The sequence below is a fragment of the Furipterus horrens genome, unplaced genomic scaffold (assembly GCF_987537825.1).
Source record: "Furipterus horrens unplaced genomic scaffold, mFurHor1.1.pri manual_scaffold_1, whole genome shotgun sequence".
Lineage (NCBI taxonomy): Eukaryota > Metazoa > Chordata > Mammalia > Chiroptera > Furipteridae > Furipterus > Furipterus horrens.
Window position 1 is genome coordinate 218,350,962 of NW_028327171.1, and position 21,952 is coordinate 218,372,913.

At 55.5% G+C, this 21,952-nt stretch overlaps 1 protein-coding gene across 1 annotated transcript in view; it reads right to left on the minus strand.

Annotated features, from left to right (window-relative positions):
- Positions 1-18,017, minus strand: part of HDLBP (high density lipoprotein binding protein) — a 56,075-nt gene extending 38,058 nt beyond the window's left edge. The window contains exon 1 of the mRNA XM_090285467.1: positions 17,893-18,017. The gene's annotated coding sequence lies outside the window, so the exon portion shown is untranslated. The remainder of the gene's footprint in view (positions 1-17,892) is intronic.
- Between the last annotated feature and the right edge of the window lie 3,935 nt (positions 18,018-21,952).

Consider the following 21,952-nt stretch of genomic DNA (forward strand, 5'->3'; position numbering starts at 1 on the left):
CTGAATGCCCTGGAAGACGCATTATGCGTTTACATAGGAAGAGAGACTATGGATTCCGGTCAGAGACCCTCCAGCAGACTCTCAGACGCTCAGCCCCATATGAAGTGACTGGTGGCCTCGACCAGAGACCCAGTGTCCCTGTCAGGCTGACGTGTGGCCAGCTACCCGCTGTCTCAGAGAACTGCGTCTGCAGGTGCACCAAGCTTCTCTAGGAGGCCGCTCAGAGGGCAGGGCCAACGACTGAGACCCCCGGCAGCAGCAACTGGGGAAAGGGGGGGCCCCACTTCCTGACCTGAAGAGACAGCAACTGTCCTGTTAGGTTGCGTTCCATGAAGCTGGGAGGTGAGCACAGGGAAACAGAGCGCCTGCCTCACCTTCCATGTACCACAAAAGGTTCATTTTAACAGGTACGGGGATTACGGAAGGAGACATGCTGAGGGTCTGAGACAGCTGACCACAGGGGCAGGCCCGGGGCGCATGGCGCTCGCCCCTTGGAGAGGAGAGCAGGCCGGAGGGGGCACTGGCTACTGCAGGTCAGTGAATGGCAGCCACAGCATTGTCTGCAGTAAGACTCCTCGGCTGTTCATCTGTGTGAGGGCAGCTGGTGGCGGGGACGGGCCCAGCCGTCTGCACACACCTGGGCAGCGGCAGAGCAGGGCCTCCCCCGCACCGCCAGCGTGCACGCAAGGAAGCGCACACGGGCTGCACAGACACGGCTCGCCTCAACTCAAGGACGCACATCCCGGCAGTGTGCACACCCCGCCGGACCTGCATCTTGCAGACACTGGGCAAAGCCCTGCCCACCGGGGCCGCGCTCGCTCCAGGGCCACCATCTGGCTGAGATGACTTCCAGGGTCTCCATCTCTAAAATTCTTTGACAGTATCCTTAAAGGAACAACCAGCGCTCCCAGGTGGAAATGCATCCGTGTGACCCTGGGGCCACTCCATGTCTGACCGCCATGGGGACATGAGGGCAGCCGCTGCACCCACAGCCTGGGGTCAGCGCTCTTCCCGCCCCAAAGTACAGGGGCGGCTTCCGGAGAGAAGGGCGGCGGGGCCGGGACGGGAGTGGGACGGTGAGAGAAGAGGGCTCTGGCCAACACCCCTCAGTCCTACAATGAAATATGCTCTTAATCGTCCAACTACAAATCCCTTTAAACTATAAAAAACAGCATAATTCCAAGTCTGACCTAGGGCAACAAGCTATACTTGAAGATATTTTTTCCCTATAATTTACACAGAAAACTTCCGTGAGCCAGAATGAGCTGAGCTCATGTTCATAAAACGTTTGCTATGGATACAAAGCTAGCTAAAGCCACAGGTGGAAACACTCGGGAACAGAAGCAGACCTACAAGCGTGAGGCTTCTCTACCAAGGAAGAGACAGACGAGAAAAGTCGTGTCCCCGGAGCCCCTCCCCTTGGGAGCTCCAGGCCACAGGGGTTACTGGGAGGACGCACCTCTTCACCTGGCGTTTCCTTCTTGTGTGGCAGACAGGTAGGCAGGCCTCCGTGACCTCTTCCAGTACCATCTTTCTGAGGCTGCTCTAGGGCATGAGCCTCACTTGGATTTAAAAACTCCGGGAGACCCTTAGCACTACAGCTGTCCCCGAAGAACTACGCCCACACCAGGGCGCGACCACAAGCGCAGTGTGCAGGCAACGGGGCTGGAGGCAGACGGAGGCGGGCCGGCCTCCCCGCAGGCTGCGTGCTGTGCCAGCCGCCGGGGGCAGGGACGAGCCAGCTGGGCACCACCGGCTGTTCACCCCACTGCCAGAGAACCAGCACCAACTGAAGAAAGACAACCCGTCCGTGGCTCTGCGGGGCCCAGGTCGGCACGGTGGCACCGACCAGTGACGAGCCGCCGAGGAGGAGCTCTGGCGCTCTGTGAAGAAGGGCTTGTAGAAGGCAACCCAGCGCAGAACAGAGCTAACAAAGTCTGAAACGGCTTCCACCCGGAAGTGACTGACCGAACAATCACGCTGCGTCCACACGGGGGACGGACAAGCAGCAGCAGAGACGCGGGACGTGCTCCAGACACGACTGCATGGCCCCCAGGACACATGGTTAGGACAAAGGGCAGGGGGACGAGGGTCAGAAACCCGCATCTGTGTCTGTTTATATTTGCAAAAGGGGGCAAGGGGAGCAGGAAACGAGGGAGGGGATGGGACAGGATGGAAGCCACGGCTTCTGAACAGGCCACGAGGAGCCGCTTTGCTCTGAGTGCCGTTCAGTCTGTGAAGAGCCAACGCCGACGCTAACAGGTGCTCTGCTCGCGGCCCTGACTGGTGCTGGTCGTGCAGGGGAGCCCAGCCCATGAACTGTCGCCGAGCCACACACTCCGAGGGTCCGCAGAGCTCACTGGGCGTTTACTGCACTTCAGTCAGGAGTTCACTAACAAAGTGGAAACGGAGCTCACAGGGTCGTGCTGGTGGCAGAACCATCAGCGGAAACACAACTTTAAAACACAATAATTTGACAGTATGTTCCAAGTGGGCTCTATCTTAATAACAGGCGTATTTTATTCTAAAAATATTATATGTTGTAGGATAAAGTGACTGGGTCATCAGTAAGATACACCTTCAAGTACAAACCGTGTAACTTTTCATTTGAATTGAACTCTCTGCAGTCACGATGGCTTCCCGGCCTGTCTGCTGCGAGAGGCACCACGGCAGGGTGGGTGCCCAGACACAGACTGTGGCACCCAAGCAGCACCCCTACACGGAACCCCACGCTCAGGGAATGGCGGGTCCCAGGTCTGGAGCAGAACAGGGACAGGGCAGGACACCCTGCTGTGGCAAAAAGCCAAGCAGCACACACAGATTAATGGGGCCCCATGTCCAAGGAACACAGAAGCCAACTTGGGGGAACAGGAGCATCAGAAAAATGACTTCCATGGGTTGAAACACGGTTGTTCACAGCTCCACAAGTTTATGATACTGGGGAAGCCACAGAAAGGCATGGTCACTTTGGAAGGCGCTAGCCCAGTGCATTCTAAACATCAGGAAATCTTAATGTATTTCAGGGTAACCAAAACCGGTACAGGAAGCCTTCTTTACACAGTCCAACCTCAGAGGTACAGCAGGTTCGGGTCCAAACCACCCCCAATAGAGCAAGTACTGCAATAAAGCGAGACTTCACCTTTCTGCTGGTGGTGTCTTGCCTTCAATTTGTAAAAAATGCAACATCTGTGAAGTGCAGGAGAGAGGAGCACATAAAGCAAGGTGAGCCTGGACAAGAATGCCAACTAATAGATCTAGAAATAGAATTAGAAAGGTCTCTATTTTGCAATCGCCAACTGTAGGCTAAATCACGGCCCCACAGATACCCACGTCCTTCGTCCTGAAACCCGTGAATGTTGCAAATTAAGTCACACAGGTGTGATCTAAATGCATTCACAAGTGTCCTTAAAATCACATGCTTTAAAGGTGGAGGAAGGGGCCACAAGGAAGGCAAACGACTGCAAGACACTGGAAAGGGCACGAAATGGATTCTGCCCGAGAGCCTCCAGTGAGGCAATTTCAGCCATGTCTGTGGTCACGTGTCACAGCGGTTGTAGGAAACAAGGGACACAAGCCAAGTGGCTGTTAACCCCACTAGGTCACTGGTCAATGGAGAACTTTACAAGGGACATAACCAGCCAGCCAGCGTGCCTCCTGTGAAACGCAGCACGAAGCCCCCAGCTGGACTGAGGGTTTATTCCTGACCCTTCACCTCCCTCTCACCCCACCCAACAAACCACCACCACAATCCCATCCCCCTGAGGTCAGGCAAGCATCTAAACGTGCCAGGTTACAGAAACTATGAGGACCGGGAAAGCGCACTGTGCACCATCACAACAGCACAGCCGACCCAATCCAGAGGGTGGTGAACGCCACGGCACGACTGTTCTATTGCCTTCATAAATAAATGGAATTTTTTTAAGGAGGAGAAGAAGCAGTTACAGATTTGACAAGAAACTTAGAGCAGTAACAACAAAATGCAGTGTGGAGACCTTTTTGGGGTTTTGATTCAAACAGAACACGTGTAGAAACATATTCTGGTCCAGAATGCTGCCAACGCCACATTCGGAGGGTGAAGCAAACCTATACATTTCATTATAAGAATGAAGATAAATGAGCGAAGGTTTCAAGTCAAGATAGAGAAAAAAATGTAAAAAGTAGAAGGAATAAAAGAATTGGTAAAATACAAAATTAAAACAAGACAGCTGGGTTGGTCCATCAAAACCAAAATCAATTTCTCTGAAAAAGCAATTAAAAAGCAAATAGCTCTTTCCAGTCTGACAAAGCAAAGGAGAGGACACCCAGAATCCAAGCTCACACACACACAGCACCACCTTCGCCCAGTTCTGGAATAAGAACAGCACTACGAGCGGCAGCCATTACATACACAGGTAGATCCCGAGGAAGTTGGAACTTCCCTGCCTCATTGGGGCCCCATAGTTACTTCTGTATCTCACTGGCCTTAATTGGGCTCTGAGCCAATTAGGGGACCAATGACTGTAGTCAGGGGGCTGAGGAGACGGGACATGACAGACACTGCCCATCAGCGTCTACCCATGCAGCCGGGCCACTTCATCCAAACGCACGCTTGTACCTGGTGGAAAAGGGGGACTCTCTGCCCCGGCCGGAGTGGCTCCGCGGGCTGGGCATCGTCCCACAAAGCGAAAGGTCGCTGGTTCCATTCCAGGTCAGGGCACAGGCCTGGGCTGCAGGCTCAGCCCCGTCGGGGTGTGTGTGCACAACCCATCGATGTTTCTCTCCCTGTCTTTCTCTCTCCCTTCCCCTCTCTCTATAAACAAACAAACAAGTAAATAAAACCTTCTTTAAAAGGAGAAAAGAACAAGGTGGCTCCCAGCGGTCGATCAGGGCTGCCTGCCTGCCTGCCCGTGAACAAGTGCCTCTGCAGGGAGACAGGCCTGCCAGCTGACCACCAGACGGCCTGCACACGTGCTCCGTGCTAACAGCGCCAGCCCAGGGCGCCCATACCACATTGAGAAGGCAGGACACCGCACCTTCATAGGCCTGTGCCAGGGGCGCGGTGGGGCTCAAGAGTAGGCAGTGTGTACACCTTGCACTTATAGCTCAGAGGAGGACCAATAATGACATATACATGACTGATAAATGGCCATTAAAAAAAGCTCAAAGACTGACGAAATTCAGCATCTATTCCTTGCTTACAATAGAATTTAGTATCAGGACTAGATGGAAATGGCTATAAAAATAATATTGCCCAGAAGCAAAATATGTTGTATTTAGTTAAAACCTAAAGTTACCCTATTGAAATAAGTAACAAAAATGGCAAAGATGCCTACTCTTGTCAGACTGTCAATCATACACTCTAAGAATCCTGTACATGACTAAGCGAAGAGATACACGTCGCTGTGTACAGATGACCATCCATCCAGAAGACCCCTCTATTATAATGAAAAACTAGAAAAACTGGAGGAAAGTTCTGTAAGTCAGCAAAAGCACACACTTGCGGCCCAGCCTGCGGCGACGCCAACCCACAGTCCAGGAGACTTGGCACAAGGCTGTCTGCTCTCTCCAAGCTCACCTCCACCCCCAAGGAAAGGTCAGCTGACGTGGCGGAAGGCTGAGTGACGGCCACCCAGAGATACCAAGTCCTGCTTACCTGGAACGTAAATGTTAGCTTATTTGGGAAAAGCAGTCCTTCCAGGTGGGATTCAACTGAAGAGCTCGAGGCGACTGCCCTGCCTGCCATCACAAGTGTCAAAAGGAGCCGACAAAGCACAGCGCAGAGGAAGCAGTGGTGCGGCCTCCAGAAGCTGGACAGTTCTGCCCTGGAGCCCCCAGAGGGAGTGTGGCCTTCCCCAGTGTCAGATTTCTAGCTTCCAGAAACATGAGAGGATGTATTTGTTGTTTTAAACAGAACTCCTGTGCATCTGAGTTTATCTTTTGACACAAGCACCGTTTCAAATCAGCAGGAAGGACAGACCAGGCAATAAACAGAATTAGGCCAACTTGCTATCCATTTTGAAAACATCCAAAGGGCGATCCCTAGCTCAGAGCATAGTCCAGCACAAAGTGCAGCTGGATGTACAGAGATGTGCGGGAAACAGTTACGCCTCGAGGAGGCCGAGGACTGAGGAGTGCGGGAGCCTAACGAGAACCCGGACTCATTCGACCCCAGAGCTTAAGAACCTGACACAGCAGAAACTGCCAAGCAGAGACGCTGGGATACCGAGAGACAGGGAACCGGCACTGTAGGTACACCCAGGCGTGCACACGCTCACCCTCAGCCCTAGCGCGGATCCACAAAGGAGCACAGAGCGATGCAGTGGGGAAAAGCCCCGGGGCAGCGTTTAAAGACACGCTGATAGACGAGCACACGTTCAGTGCGGCCGTCCCTGCGAAGCCGGCGCAGACGCTGGCGAGGCGCAGGCGGGGGCCGCACAGGAGGCTCCCGCCAGCAGTGTCCACAGGCAGAGAACGGGAGGTAGACATGGCGCGTCAGTGAGAAAGGGGTCACTCCACGGCGTCACTTCAAAACCATATGACAGATGTGTGGAGGGCAAGACGGTGCTCAGGACTTGGTTTCTAAAAACGGGGACACGAGCCCCCACAACACAGCGGGGTGTCCACAGCTGAGAGATGAAGGGGGGCGGCAGCATGGGACCAGCACACAGTGTGACTCAGCGGGCAGACGTGGCAGGAGCACCCGCATCTAAGCCGTCCCCGCTGGAAAGGGAGAAACTGGGACAAATCCTGTCGTAGTAGGCTGAAATGGGAGTTACTGGGATAACCTCATGCTTTCAATACATAGATACCAAAACAGGTGTAATGTGAACGGTGTAAAGACACAAGAATGTGTGTACACAGGTACATGCAAGCGCGTGTGTGTCGTAAAAAGGAACCGTGCTTCCTTGAAGAGAAAGCTGGTCTCCGGTCTGGGGCAGGGAAGTACACAAGGAGCCCAGGGTACCCGGCGGCACCAGAAAGCAACGAGGGCTCCGCGGACCGGAGCCACATCAGAAAGACACAGCTGGCCCCGAAGGTCTCCCGCGGGCCACAACTGGGAAAACGTGAGCCATCAGAATAATAGACAATAACAAAGGACGATAACCTACTGAGTAACAAGGAAACCTGTACTGACACAAATAACGGAGAAAACAGAGTTGGGTAGGAGCAGATACTTAGCTGCACAAGGGCCTCCCCAGAGAACCCTCATTAGTTACAAAGACCTCGCAGTGGAGAAGCCGGGTGAGCAAAGCGAGCATCACTGACCGCCGGACAAACTGAAATCGCGCACCACCAGGAAGAACGCAAAGCGAAGAACCGGCTCGCCTCCTCTGCGGGCCCAGCCAAAGAGGCAAAACCTCAGCCCAGTGAACAGAAAACACCTGGGCACACAATGCAACACACGGAGGACGCACCGTGGGACTGTACGCTTGACACCTACGTTACCTCATTAACCAACGTCATCCCAAAGGCTTAATGATAATGCAAAAGGAAACACCAAAGCCACACTGAGGGGCGGCCCGCACGTAACAAAACAGCCTGGGAGCAGCGCAGGCGCCGGGGCCGGGACAGCCAGGGCAGAGGGAGTCAGTGCCCGTGAGGGGACCGGACGCCTGACCGTGGAACGCAGGTGCAGCTCTGAGCTGCGTCCCTCTGATGAGACGCGGGTGGGTCTGCAGGCCGCAAGGTACCCATGGTGACGCCAAGGCGGATGGTGGTACGTGGTGAGGGAAGACAGTGGCTTGTTTGTGGGAAACACACCCAAGCAGCCCAGGGTTGAGGAGGGCTCGTGTCCCCAGCTTCCTCACGGGCTCAGAAAAAGTTTCAAACCACATTCACAACTCTGCTGTATGAGATCGCTTTTTAAAAAAAATTAATGGTGGATAGCACTACATTTGTAATTAGAAAACATAAATGTCTTCATTTGCAAATAAACAGATCAAATTGGGAGAGGGGTGGCAAGTGACATTGACGATTCAAGTTCAAAGTCAAAACCCAACTCAATTAGATACGTTTCACCACGAGGGCAACTCTGAAGACCAATGCGCATTCCACCCACACGCTACATAGCACAACCTGGTTCTACCTCAATCTCAGGGTATTGTTATGATGATAAAGTCTGTTCCCATCATCTGTTCAAAATTCATGAAAAGGACTTTTCAGCCATGAGCCAGTGTCCAGGAGGCTGCCCGTGGGGACCCCCGCTGCACCTCTCTAGGACGCAGACCTGCCAGAGGCCCTTGGCGCACAGGAGCGGCGGTCAGAGGGGAGGGCACCAGCTGCCCGTCGCCTGAGCCGGGCACCAGCACTGCCGACCCCGGCACACGCACCAGCCACATCACGCAGGAGGGGCGCTGCCGGGACGGGGGGGAGGAGAGTGACCACGATAGCCAGCAGGGGCTTAAAGGACAGGAAGCAACACCCCCACGCATGCCGACTGCTGCAGAGGCGATGAGAAGTAGCAAAAGGACATTCTGGAATTAAAACATTTTTCGGAGAAGCTGCCTCATGCCTCCCAGGTAAGTTCTGAATCGGCTAAGAGGAAAGCAGCCTTCAGGAAAGCCAGGAAAGCCACGCTCCCCGGAAGGCCAAAATCTACTTACCCTGAGGGAGGGGAGACCCACAGGTGGCCACTGAGTCCTTCGCAAGCCACTTCCTGCTTGAAGATTTAGTCCTGAAACTACCAGCACAACCTGAAACCAAAGGGCCTCTCGGAAGGAGTCAAGGGCCAGAGGCCTCCGCACTCGCTCTCCAGCTCAGCAGCGTCTTCGGCAGCTTGGCACCTGGAGGCCCCGGCCGACCAAGGACAGAACGAGAGGCTGACGCGCCAGGTGGCTCCAGAAGCAGAGGCTCTTTCACAGCCCGGAGCTCCGCCGCCTGGCTTCTGAAGATCGTTGCGGACCCTGGGCCAGTAAAGCCGTCTCCCCCTGCTCGCTCAGTCTTACAGGCCAGACCTGCACGGACCGATCTCAGGGGGACGCGGGGGCCCCCGCCCGCCCCCGCCCCCGTAGAAACTAAGGAAGGGTGGACCCAACAGCACGGAGCTGGGCGGGCACAGCCCGGCTGCAGCCGACTCAGCTCCTCGGCGGGGCGTTCCAGGGACCGCACGGGCCACCAGGCGGCAGAGCTCATCACCCAGCAGCCGCAAAGAGGCAGAACTCTGGTCTCAGGGGCTCCCCAGTCGGCTCCCAGCAGAGGCAAATGCAGCAAAATCGACGACACGTGTACCCTCCAAATGACTCTCACACCCTGACTCCAACCAGTGCCACGGGGCCACCCAACCACCACAGTCAAAACGGTGAACGCCATCCGCGGTTCCATTCGAAAGCTGTTTATAAACGAGCCTCGCAGTAAAGTGAGAAACGACTCACGTAAGAGTGAAGAGCAACACACACTGATTACAGAGTGAGACCTGTTAGCACAACGCAGCATCGTCGGCCTGGTTGCTAGGTGGCCGCAGCAATGGTGGCAGCAATGGGGGGGCTCCTGCCACCCCCAGTGGGTGCAGGAGCTGGGGCGCTGTCTCCAGGTGAAGGACACCAAGGGAGGCCCACTCTCCAGGGCCTCTGTCTGCGAGTCATGGGACACCATCCAGCGCTCCCAGCAGAAAGGCACAGGAGATCACGGAGGGCCATCCCTCCCTCTTCCATTTCTAATTTCTAAAGAAAAAGTTTGAGAAAGGACAACACGCTTTCAACTCTGCACAACACAGATCGGAAGCCACACACTTCACCTGCGGAGGGAGCCCTGAGCGGCAGAACCCATCTCAGCTGGTGACTCACCCCAACCCCAGTGCCAACAGCAGCAGAACACGCCCAGGCCACAGCCCTCCTTCAAACGCCGTTTCTCTAACTCTCCACTTCTCTTGTTTCCTCTTTCCCTCTAACCCATGTGCTCCACGGGGCCTGGTCCTTCTGGGAGAAGGGCTGTTTCTGTAGCGTGGCCACGTCCCCTAAGGCTGTCTGCTGTGGCAACCTCTGTGGGCGGGCAGCGCTCTCCAGAGCCTCCAGAGGTAACTCTCCCGATAGGTGAAGATCGGTTGCCACGCAGGTGGTTGCTCTCCAGACACCTGCAAGCGTTTCCTTCCTGGGAGCCCCCCCCCCGCCCCCCCGGAGAGGTCTGCTGGATGCCGTAGAACCAGGGCGCAGGGAGAGCTCACCCCCAGGCCCTCCTGTGGAACTGCAGCCCCCCAGGCCAGGCAACGTAAGGGCCGAGCACAAGGCACCAAGTCCAAAGCAAAGAACTTCCCAAAAGGGCACGTCCGTCTCTGCAGGAGAGGGACGTCATACACAGAATGCACCCGGCTGAAGCTGAAGTTTATTCCTCCTCCAGAAAGGAAACCAAAGTACCACTGGTCCAGCCTGCGCCATATCTAGAAGCTTTAAGTGTGGTCACTGACCCCAGGGCCGGAAAGAGAGCATGTCCTCTTCACCGGCGGCCGGTCAATGAGAGAGCTGAGCAGAGGGGACCATGCAGCATCCTCTCCCCGTGGCAAAGCAAGGCCAAGAATTTCTGCTACTACTGCTCTGCTCCAGAGATTCGGTCCCCAGCTCACACACGCCGAACAAGACGCTGGCCAGTGACAGAGGGCTCACGCTGACAGCAGTGCCAGTACGTAATTCCACAAAAACCCATGGCAGCCTGCGCGCCTGCGCTCCGGGCAGGAGAGGGGCCTGCACACCTGCCCCCTGTGCAGCAGCAGCTCCGCCGGGGGGGCCACACAGTCAGCAGGCGCCCCCGCCTCTCAGCAGCCGGCCGGCCCAGCCACAGCCAAGCCTGCAGAGAAAGCTGCGTGGAAGCCTCTGCTGAGGCCACAGACCGAGTGGCAGCTGAAGCCCAAGAGCAGCGCCGCGGGCCTGGCCTTCGGACAGGCTTGTTTCTACACCCAGCATCTCCCTCAGAGCCTAGAGAGCGGCTCTGGAACCAGCAGCGCACCGGAACTTACCCCAAGTCAGTAAAGGACAAGCGTTCAGAATATTCCCTTTTAGCAGTCAACACTGTCCTGTGGGTTCATCCCCTCGAACTAAGCCCAGGTTACCTGCTGCGCCAGGAGGGTCCAAAACAAGTGACGACGATGTAGCCTGTGACCCAGACTGGGGGGTGGGGGCAGGTGAGACCAAGAGGGATCTACCCCACGAGACCCAGCCCGGGTGGCCAGAGACGATGCAAGTGGGTTGCTGCAACAGCATGATGGACACACTGGCCCAGTGAGAGGCAAAGGAGGGGAGCTGACCCTTGCAGGGGCCACACGTGCCGACAGCAGTGCCTGCAGGATACCTTGGGGACGGGCCCTGAATGCAGGAGGACTGGGGCTTTGGTTTGTTCACTGCTTTACCTAAACCCACCGATGAACTTGTCCTTGGTGAAAAATACCTGTCTGATGACTGATACTCAAAATTCCAAGGGGCACAAGACAAGCAGCTCAGTGAGGAGTGTCCATTCCCATCCCCCCATCAGCACCGGTGCCGCGAGGCTCCAACAGAACAGGCAGAGCCCCACCTCGGCCACCCCTGCAAGCGCTTCGCCCCCCAGCCTCCACTCCCTACTGAAACGCAGCCCCAGCAGCGGAGCCCTGGAGCCATTTCAAGGCCCGATCCTGGAAGGCAGGGCTGCTGACCTTTCAGTGAGTCAGTTCTTCGCTATGAGACTGTCCTGGGCCCTCAGGGTGCTGCACACCTGTGTCCTCTACCCAGTGGACTCCAGGAGCACAGCTGAGTCATGACAACCAAAGGCCCCCGGACACTGCCAGACGTCCTTTGGGGGTAAAACCACCTGGCTCACCCAGTGCTGTCAACCGAGGGTGCGGCTTGGGACGTGGGAAGGGACGCAGAGTAAAAGCTTTCCTAGGCAGAGCTTCTGTCCTACCCGTGGACCCTGGAGACGCATCCCGGAGTGGGGTGCTATGGAGTGGCTATCTGCTCCACGTAGCATTCTTCCAAGTTAAGTTACTGATAAACTGAGTTGACCAGGAGTTCAGAGCCATCAAAGGTGGGCGGGGGAGGGGAGGAACCACAAAGATTCAGCTTCCTTATCTTTAAAAGGAAAGAGCTCAAGTCCTACAGACCAAGAAACACCCCAAGTCCCAGGGCTGATGAAGAGCAGGTCCAAACTGAAGTCAGGCCTCCTGACCCCCAGTCTGGAGGTGCGCTCCTTCCCACTGCTGGGGACACCTGGGGCTCCGTCCGGCCTGGACAGAGCAGCAGTGCCCAGCAGTCTGCACCTACGACGCAAGCACTCTGTCCCCCTCACAGGCCCAGCCCCTGAACTGAGGACAGCAGCCCAGACCGCTGAAAGGGCAAACCTGAGAGGGGCTTCAGAAAACACTCCCTGGAGAATTCATTCCGATGGCTCAATGGCACTTGCACCAGCGACTTCCTGCCTCTCCTCACCCAGCTACTGCCTGCCGTCCCAGGGGTGGGGTTTGGGGGTACAGCTAAGCCGCTGGCAGGGCTCCTTGCCCACAGCAGAGTCTGGCTTGGGACGGGCAGGGCTGAGGGGCTGTGTTAACACATTAGCACGAGAGAGCAAGCTGGCGCAGTGGCCTGGTGAGGATGTGACTTTTAGCATAAAAATATTGTAAAATACAACGACAATAAGCAATGTAAAAACTGACAATCCCTCAAGATTCTTCCCCGAGAACTATCTTTAAACTGATCATTTTATTTAAGATTTTTCTTAGGCCTGTGACCACACGGCTCATGTAAATCCAGAAGCCCGTTAATGCGTTGTTCCCCCACTCGCTCTGCTCAGCTCATTAAACCTCGTCACCCTGTCTTCCCCAGTTGTCCACACAAACCCACCCGTCAGCCGCTGCACGGACAGGATGAACACAACCCCCTGCTGGTGTTGCCCCCGCCCCTTGTGATTACAAACATGGTGAAAAGAGCCCCTGCCCACGGGGCTGCAGCTGCACGGGGTCAGGTCCTGGAGACGCAATCCCGAGCTGGTGCGGGCAGGGACGGGCTCCGCTTCACCACGGCCGCGGGTACCTGACCCTCGCCCTTAGTAACTGAAGCGGTCATGTTTACTTTTCCCGGTCTGTAGGGAAATGCGATTTGAATGTCAGTTCTTTGGCCAGCACTGAAACTGAAACCCTGCTTTGCTTACCGGCCATTTGAACGTTTTAACTCTGAAGACCAACGTGATCACAACCTCCGCCACTTTCCTGCCAAGGCGTTTCAGCCCCCATTAAGCAGAGCAAAATCCACAGCTGTGCTACGAAGGAGCGAAGCAAAGAATAGAAGAAACTACCAATTTCAGTGAAACTCAAGTTGTTGCTACAAAGAACACTGCTAAAGGGCCCAGGCAGAAGTGGCAAGAAAAGGCTCTCAAAAAGGACGTGCTTGCCCTCCTGCCCTGGCCGAAGGCTGGGGTTTCTCTCAGTTTCGAAGGAGAAATAGAACCTCTGGGCCGGGGCACCTGTTCCAGTGGAGGGTGCAAGCCCTTCTGCAGACAGAGGGTGTTCTCCCGGAGTGACTGCGGGGACTGTAGCCTTCCCGCTCCCTCGGCCCCTGCACACAGGCAGCCAAACAAGAGGCTGGAAGGTACTGACTATTTTACTGGATAACCCAGAGACCCAAAGAAGCCGACAGGATGTTTTAAGAAAACGGCCCTGCTGGGTGCCCCCAGCGAGGCTCAGAGGCCGCTGACAAGCAGGAGACCACCACAGCAGCCCGGGAAATGCTGCCACGAAAGGCAAGACTCCCAAACAAAGGGAAAAGCAGCCTGAAGGAGACAGTGACTTCGGGAAGGAGAAAACTTGGAAACTCACTGAAGTCCTCAGGTGAGAGGCGATGCCACGTCCATGAAACAAACACCGGAGGTTACACAACGGGGTAGAGAGAACAAGAGAAAGCTCTTTGAAACAGAGTCAGAAAAATGCAACAGAAGAGCCAGAAGATAAAGTTGAGAATGTCTTCCAGAGAGAAAATGGGACACCTAGAAAGTCAGGGTCACTCCAGCAGCTCTATAGCTTCATTCTAGAGAAAGTGAATGGGAAGAAATCAAAGCAATAAATCAGGAAAATTGCCCAGCTCTGAAGAACGAATTTCTAAATAATGGGGCCCCAAGTGTGGGCAAGACAGTACATAAAAACAAATTCCAAGAGACATGATCACACTAGGTGTTTTCAATTTTACAGAGAAATCGTTTGAGCTACAAAGGAGCGAACAGTCGCATACGAAGGCTTCAGCAGTGACACCGGTGGGTGGGGGGCGGGGAAGCACGGTGGGGCCCAGAGTTTCACTTGGGAACAAAGGGGAGTGAAGAGCTCCCAGGCAGGCAGGTTCTCTCGTGCACCCTTCCCTAGACAACCCCAAGGAACGGCTCCATCAAAACGAGAGGGAAAAAGTCAGGAAAGAGAAAGAAAAACATGCTTCCAGGAAACCGGGGACCCAACACAAAAGGAACAGGACTCCAGCAGGTGGGAAGCCTGGGACAGATTTATTCACGGTGAGATTAATAAAAAATGGAATTTCATCAGCTAAAAAGGACTAAATTCCTGAAAAGAGATTTAGACAAATTGGTGAATTTAGTGTTGAGTTTTAGTGACAAATATGTAGGGAACTAAACAAGCAAACAACAAGACTCAGAAGAACGTCCTGGAAAACAAGCGCTTACCCAGGAAGGGAGACCCCACGGCCCCACTCGGCCCAGCCCGGAGCGACGCTGTGTAGCCATAACGTAAACGCCAAGTACTGAGCTGACCCCGTTAAAGATGCAGCTGCTCTGGGCAGCCACGTACGTGCCTGCACAGCCAGGTCCGAGGGTAAAAGAAAACAAACACTGGAGCCTTCGTATCCACTCGGAGTCAGGGACGGAAGAGCCCTCGGTGAGCAAGCCAAGCACCTGTGCCACTCAGAGGTGGTGGCGGAGACTGGAGGGGCCAGCTGACAACATGGGTCCCGCAGGGCAGGAAACCTGACTCGGAGGAGGAAATTCATCGTTTTTCCTCACAAGCCTTTCTTGACTCATCTGACACCTTAAAAACGACAGGAAGACACATAGTTGATCTGACATAAAACTAATTTTTTATTTTAAAATTCATATGGTGCCAATAAAAAGTATTGCTACCAAGTTAACAGAAAGCATCAAGGTGACTAAGTCCCCACAACTTCTGGAACAGCCTTCCTGGCTCGTGGTCAGGGGCCGTCGAGGGACTGTGGTGCACCCAGTACAATGACAGCCTGCTCAGGATGTCACTTCCAAGACGCCTCTGACTTGAGAAGGAAAGAAAATCTTGCTTAACCCAAAACAACTTATATAATCAGTTTTAAAAATGTATACACATAGGGAGAGTTTAAATCTTTTCTTGCTTTTCAAATGCTGAATGTTGTGGTGCTTCTATAGTTTCCAGGCAAAGGAGTTCTGACAAGAGTGATGTTCTCTGGCTGCTTTTCCACTTGGTCCCAAACTGTGACAACACGCATCTTGGGCTTCTTGCAGCCATACCTCAGCAACTGAGCACTTAGCCGAGCGCTGTTCATGCCGGCAGCCTGGTTATTCCCTAACGGAAACGGGAAAAGCCTCCCGAGTGCGACCGCAGGCCGCGGGAGGGATGTGTGCTGAGGGGCAGGGTCCAGCAGGCTCCCAGTCGTTCCGATAGAGGTAATGCGATCGTTCATAAGCAATAATACAAGAACAGCTCCGGGTTTCACGAATCCACGTTTGTGAACCTACTTTGTGCCTCTCAGTACTTTAAAAAGTGTGTTCGCTGCTCAAGTCCTTTTGGTAAATGAACACGTTTCAGTTGGGAAGCATTAACGGAGAATCTACCTGGTCCACCTATGAGTAAAGGTCCCAGTCATCCTGGCGGACAGTGATCACCTGAAACCCTGCAGGTCTTCCTGGAGGGCACGACGTCCTTCGCCACCAGCTCTCAGCAAGCCCGCCGCCCTTTGGGGGTCGGCAGTGCACTGAATTTTCCAGCTCTGGCTGAGATGTGCCCAGTGTTAGCTGTCACCTGTCCCCTTTGCATCGCCAGGCTTCCTGCCTGGGACACCCCATCCTGCCGACTCCACCTGGAAAAGCTCCTGTTCATCTGCTAAACCCCAGTTCGAGACACACATTCTTCGTGAAGACTTTCCTACAGGCCATTACTGCCCCCTCACTCCTCCATCCACACGCTGGCCCGTCCCCATCACTGCGCTTGGACCCCTGGAACCTGGCTGTTCTTCCACCAGTAAACCCTCCGTACGGGGCCATGGCCTGCTGGAGGGAAAGTCTGTAACCTCTTCATCTTTGCGCTCCCAGACTCCGTAACGGTGCATGGCACGCAATTCGGTGTTTCTTGAACTGAACTGTTAAAGAAGTGAGTTATGAGACTGACGTGAGACCATCAGAAACCCCAAGCGGCGGAACTAAAGGAAACTCGAGAAGACACTGTCCCACCCGGCAGCTGAGGGGTCAGCCTGGCCCCCCGGAGAAGGTGCCGTGCCAGGGACCCGAGGGGCCCCCGGTGCTGTGCAGTGGCCCGACGGTCTCGGGGATGTCCTCCTCCCGCTCCCTGCGCGGGCGCCCGGGCGGTGTTCACTCGCTGGAGGGGGGAGCCCCCGACGGTGCACGGTCCGCGGCTGAACCCCTGGCCCTTAGGAGAGTTCATTCTCACCGTAAGCTGTTCGCCCGGCTCTGAAACGTCCTCCCGCAGGCGTGCGGGGTCTGCCCAGTGTTCTCCAGACCTAACACCCACGCAAGGTCGCCGTCCAGACCAGAGAACCGGGGAGTCACAGGACGAAACGCCGCTGGAAGCCGGCACCTTCTCCACCACTGGAAGCGCTGCTTTCAAACACCCCAACGGGACACGGACTTAATGAGTTCGGCTTGGGGTACGCGGCGCGCTCAAAACGATCCAAAACACACCACCCACGCCACAGAGTCCCAGCTCTGCTCCCACACGCGACGGCAGCCAGCTGCCCCGGGCGACACCCTGCCTGGAACGCCCCGTCTCAACAGGGCGCGGAGGAAACGGCCCGCCCAGGGGGCGAGCGCCCTTCGCAGCCCCCAGGCAGACGTGAGGCCGCGCCCGAGGCCCGAAGGCAGCGCGACGGGGCCCGGAGCGCCCAGGGCCAAACCCGCGGCCAAAGGGCCGGTCACGCTCATCACCGAGGTCGCCTCTGACCGGAAGCGGCGTTTAATGAAAAGCAGAAGGGCCGGGCCCTCCCGTCCTCCAAGACAGGAGAGGGGATACTGGCAGCCGGCCCCGAGCACCCGCCCGCCTCCCGAAACACGCCCTCGCAGTCCGCCGGTGTCACAGCTTCAGGTCCCCACGACGAAGCTGGCGCCGGCGGACTCGGGGGTGAGCTACGAAGGCTTCCCGTGCGCGGGCCTCTGCGCCCAGCCCAGGAGTGTCTGACGGCTGCCGGGCCTGCGGGCCGCCTGGAGGGAGGGAGGGCGCGGCGGGGGGCAGCGCCGCTCCCCTCCCGGCCCGGCCGCGCCGTCTCGGCGGCCTTAAGACCTCACACCTCGCGCCCCAGACCACAAGGTAGCGAGGGGCCGGGCCGGCCGCGCCCCCACCCCCGGGCGCAGGCCCCAGCCCCGGGCGCACGAAGGCCGCGTCCCCGGGGACAGGCGCCCAACTCTATGGTCTGCGCACGGGTCCTCGGACCCACGTGACCTGCGGCAGCCAATCGAGGCGAGGGGCCCAACCACCGAGACGGAGGCGGCAGGGGGCTAGAGCGGACCCGCGCGCCCGCCTGCCGTCCCCTTCCCGGCCCCGGTCCAGCACTCCCAGCTCCGCGCTGCCGCCATCTCCAGGAGAGAGCCGGAGGCGGAGGTGCCCCCCCTGCGGTCGTTTCGCACTCTTACAGCCACCTGCCTTCCCCCGTCCGCCTCCCTTCTCCTCAGCAGCCACTTAGCTCATTCCAAAGAACCCCCCTCCAATTACTCCAGTTACCCACGGGCGAAGAATCACATTACCTGTTCCAGTCTTATCAGCATAAAGAGATCGGGCTCACAAGGTGGGAACTGTGGCGAAACAGGGACGAGCCGCCATCTTGGTAAAGGAGAAGAGGCTACGCTTGACCTCTCCCCCACCCCCAGCATCTATATGGCTAACAGCCGTGGGAGGGGCACGGCGCCTGCGCAGAGGCGGAAAACGCGGCGATTTCTGCGCCTGCGCACTCAGGCTCCGGTGCATGGGGGTGGGGTGGGGAGGAAAGACAGGTCGTGCTGAGGCGCGGAAAGCGTTGGCAAAGGGGCGGGACGACGTGATGACGCAGCACGCCTTGCGCGAGGCGGGGCGCGAGCAGACGGCGGGTGTTGGGTGGGTCTGGCGGGGTCGGTTGGCTCCTGCTCTACGGCTTCTCTGTGGTGAGTGTCTCGCCGTGGGTGTCGCTGCCGCCGTCTCCGGGTTACGAGCTGTGGGCCGACACAAAAGGGGCAGGGTGGCCGCGCGGGGCGACGCTCAGCCGTTCCGGGGGGCGCGCGGACGGGGTTGACCGCGCGGTGTGGGGGAGGGGCGGCCGGCCGGCCGAGGGTCCTGGTCCCTCCTCCGTCTTCTCGGGCTCTCCCCTTTTCTCTCCCCCGGACCGTCCTCGGTCCCCCCCGGTTCCTGCCCCTGGCCCGCGCCCCTCGGCAGCCCTGGCTCGGGCGGAAGCGACGGGGTGTGTCCTGCGAGGACTCGAGGGACCCCGTCTCGGCCTGTGGGGTAGAGCCGCGGAGCAGGCTCAGATGCGGGCCGCGCGGGCCGCACGTGCGGGTGGTCGGGGCGGGACGGTGCCGGCTGGGCCTGGCGGGCGCTTCCGCCGTGGGCCGTTCCGTCCGGCCGGCGCCCAGCATCGAGTAGGCCTCGGGGGTCCGTCGCCGCCGCCGCGTTCCCGCTGTCGGCGTCCCCTGGCCGCAGGTACGACGCGGGGCAGGAGGGGAGTCCGCGGAGCCCCGATTCTGACGCCGGCAGCGCCCGCACGCCGGGCAGCGGTTCGCGTTTCCGCTTCGTTCCTGCCGGGCCCTCCCTGCGCTGGTCGGCCCGCGCCCCCGTGGGCTCGGGACCCGAGCCCTGAGCTGCATGGAGCTGCCGCGGGCTTTCTCGGGCCCTTAGCCGTGGCCCCAGCCGGGTTTGTTTTGGTCTGGAGCCCAGGCAGCGCCCCCTCTTCTCTGTCTTTCGCTTGCCTGCGCCCAGTTACGCTGCTCAGGACCTGGCCCGAGTCAGGGTCCCCCCGGCCGGGCGGCAGCTGCCCGCGAGCTGGGAGACCCGGGGGCGCAGGGCCGGGGCTTAGCCACACAACCCGTCCCTGAGCTTGTGGCCGCCCCTCGCCCCGCAGTAGGTTCTCCGGTGGTTACAGCACCTCAAGATGAACTTAATGTTCCCAAGCACGGGGCGCGATACGCAGTGGGGAGGGGGGGGTCCCGAAAGCTGCTTCCTGGTGCTCGTAGCTGGGGGTCCACGACGTCCAGTTCTGGGGGTTCCGATGTGAACGAGCTTCGCACCAGGCAGCATCCCTGCTCCTGGATGTGCTGCTCTGTTGAGTCTTGGCAGTGAGCTCGGCGCTAAAGGGTGTCCTGATCCTGATCCTCTTCCACTTCCCACCTTGGTCCCCCACCCAGCCCAGTACCCAGTGTGAAGAACAAGGGCTTTTCAACCAGACGAGACCTGCTGTTGAGCCACAGTTTTATACCCAACTCCAAAGACAAACCGCTGAAGAAAGACAAGTTTTTGTTATTTTCCCAGGGAGAGAGGGAGCAGAACTGGGCTGAAGCCATTTATATAGTCTGTCTTTATCCCACTTTGGGCCAGGGGTCATATGTGTCACTACATAAAATGCATCTGATGGCGGGGTGCCACCCAGAGGTGGTTGAGGCTGTTATGTGGTACACTATATATGTACCATCTTCAAATCCGAAGACCGCGATGCCAGGACATTCCAAGGGCTCTGGGTAAGGGATTACGGATCTTCCAGGTCCTGCATTACAGGGTCGTTTTGTGGACTTCGATACGTACGTGAATAAAAGATTAATGTGTCAATGGATGGTAGTTCACTAATATAAATGCCACCAGCAAAGTACAGTTATATTGCCAAGGATCCAGTTTTATTTGTCTTTTCTTCATCTTTGTTTTGGAAAAGTTGGTTTCTTCTATGTGAGTTGGAATGGGAGTATTGTGCTGTGGAAGAAGGAAGCCATGAGTCCAGGAGAAAAACATTTTAAACAAGTTCTAGCATCTAGAGCAGCGGTTCTCAGCCTGCGAGGCGCGACCCCCTTTGGGGGTCGAACGACCCTATCACAGGGGTCACCTAAGACCATCGGAAAACACATATATAATTACACATCGTTTTTGTGATTAATCACTGTGCTTTAGTTATATTCAACTTGTAACAATGAAAATACATCCTGCATATCAGATATTTACATTACGATTCAAAACAGTAGCAAAATTAGTTATGAAGTAGCAGTGAAAACAATTTTATGGTTGACGGTCACCACAACCTGAAGAACTGTATTAAAGGGTTGTGGCACTAGGAAGGTTGAGAACCACTGATCTAGAGTGAGCGCAATCTGAAAGAATGAAATTTTCGTTTGACCACATTTCTGAGGTTTGGGGGATCCAATTGTTCTGCATCCAGGGTTTAAATTAATCACAGTGCTTGGCATTTTGCGTTGCTGGATCAAGGCTCTCTCACTGAAAACTAGGTGCTTTATTCAATGGCATAAAGAAGAAGCAATTGGGGATTTTAAAAATAATGTAACTGCTGTGAAGGAAATTTAAGCAAATTTTAAAAGTTTCTAAAATTTATTGATTGTATAGTGAGAGAGAGACATCGATTTGTTGCTCCACTTCTTTATGCATCATTGGTTGAACCCGCAGCCTTGGCATATCTGGATGAGGTGCTAACCGACTGAGCTACTGGCCTGGGCCTAAGGAGATTTTTATAATAGTGTAGATGTTTACAAATCATGATCTCTTAAAACTGGGGGTTGAGGGGAAGGCAGGAGGACAAAAATAACTCCCAGTTTGGAACATTCCTGGATAACCCTTGAATTGAGGGTAAAGCAACCACATGCTATCTAGAAAGCAATGGAAAGAAGACAAAAGCAAAATCTATGACACAGTAAAAGCTTCATAGACTCCGATGAGAATTTGGGTTTTACATCTTTTCATTGAAAACAGATTTCACTGAACAAATTTGTTTCTGACGATATTAAGAAATGGACAAAATAGCCCAATAGAAGAGTAAATCCAGAAGCTGATTCTTTGAAACAAATTCCTCAGATGTCCCATTAAGCAAAGAAGCATTCGATTCCCAGTCAGGGCACAGGACTAGGTTGCACGCTGGGTCCCCAGTTGGGGGTGCAAGTGAGCGGCAACCATACAGTGATGTTTCTCCCTCTCTTTCTCCTTTCCCCTCTCTCCAAAAATAAATAAAAATGAATAAACAAACACAAATAAATTAATTTTAAAAAAAGAAAAGGAAAAACAAAGCAAATACATATAGAACAGATGGTGCGGTCACAGACAACGGGAGATGATGAAGGCGGCCACAAACTTGAGAATCCGAGGGAAACAAGTGCTGGAAACGCAACTACTGAACAGCCCAGCGACGATCTACCAATGAAGAGGGACCAAGACTAGACAGAATTAGAGCTGAATTCCACCAAACCCAGCACAGATAACACCAGTGTCGTGTAAGCCGCTAAAAAAGGGAAAGCATTCTCAACTTTATAAAGATAGCACAGCTTTAATAAAAATCTGAATGGAGACCTAAGAAAGCTAGCTAGCTGTGAGTTTATTTCACTTATGAATATACAGTAAATGCAAAGATTCTCTGAAATATTTGCTGGCAGATTCCAGAAATGTATCTAAAGCATCTATCAATATAAGCTGTTAGAACAAATTAAAGGAGAAAATCAGATGTGGATAGTTGCTAAAGAGTGATGATAAAATTCAGCAACCAAGTCTAATGAATATATAAGGATATTTCCATAAACCAACTGTTACCCAGCAGCAGTTGGAGGCCTGCTGCCCACTGCCATCCTCCAGGCA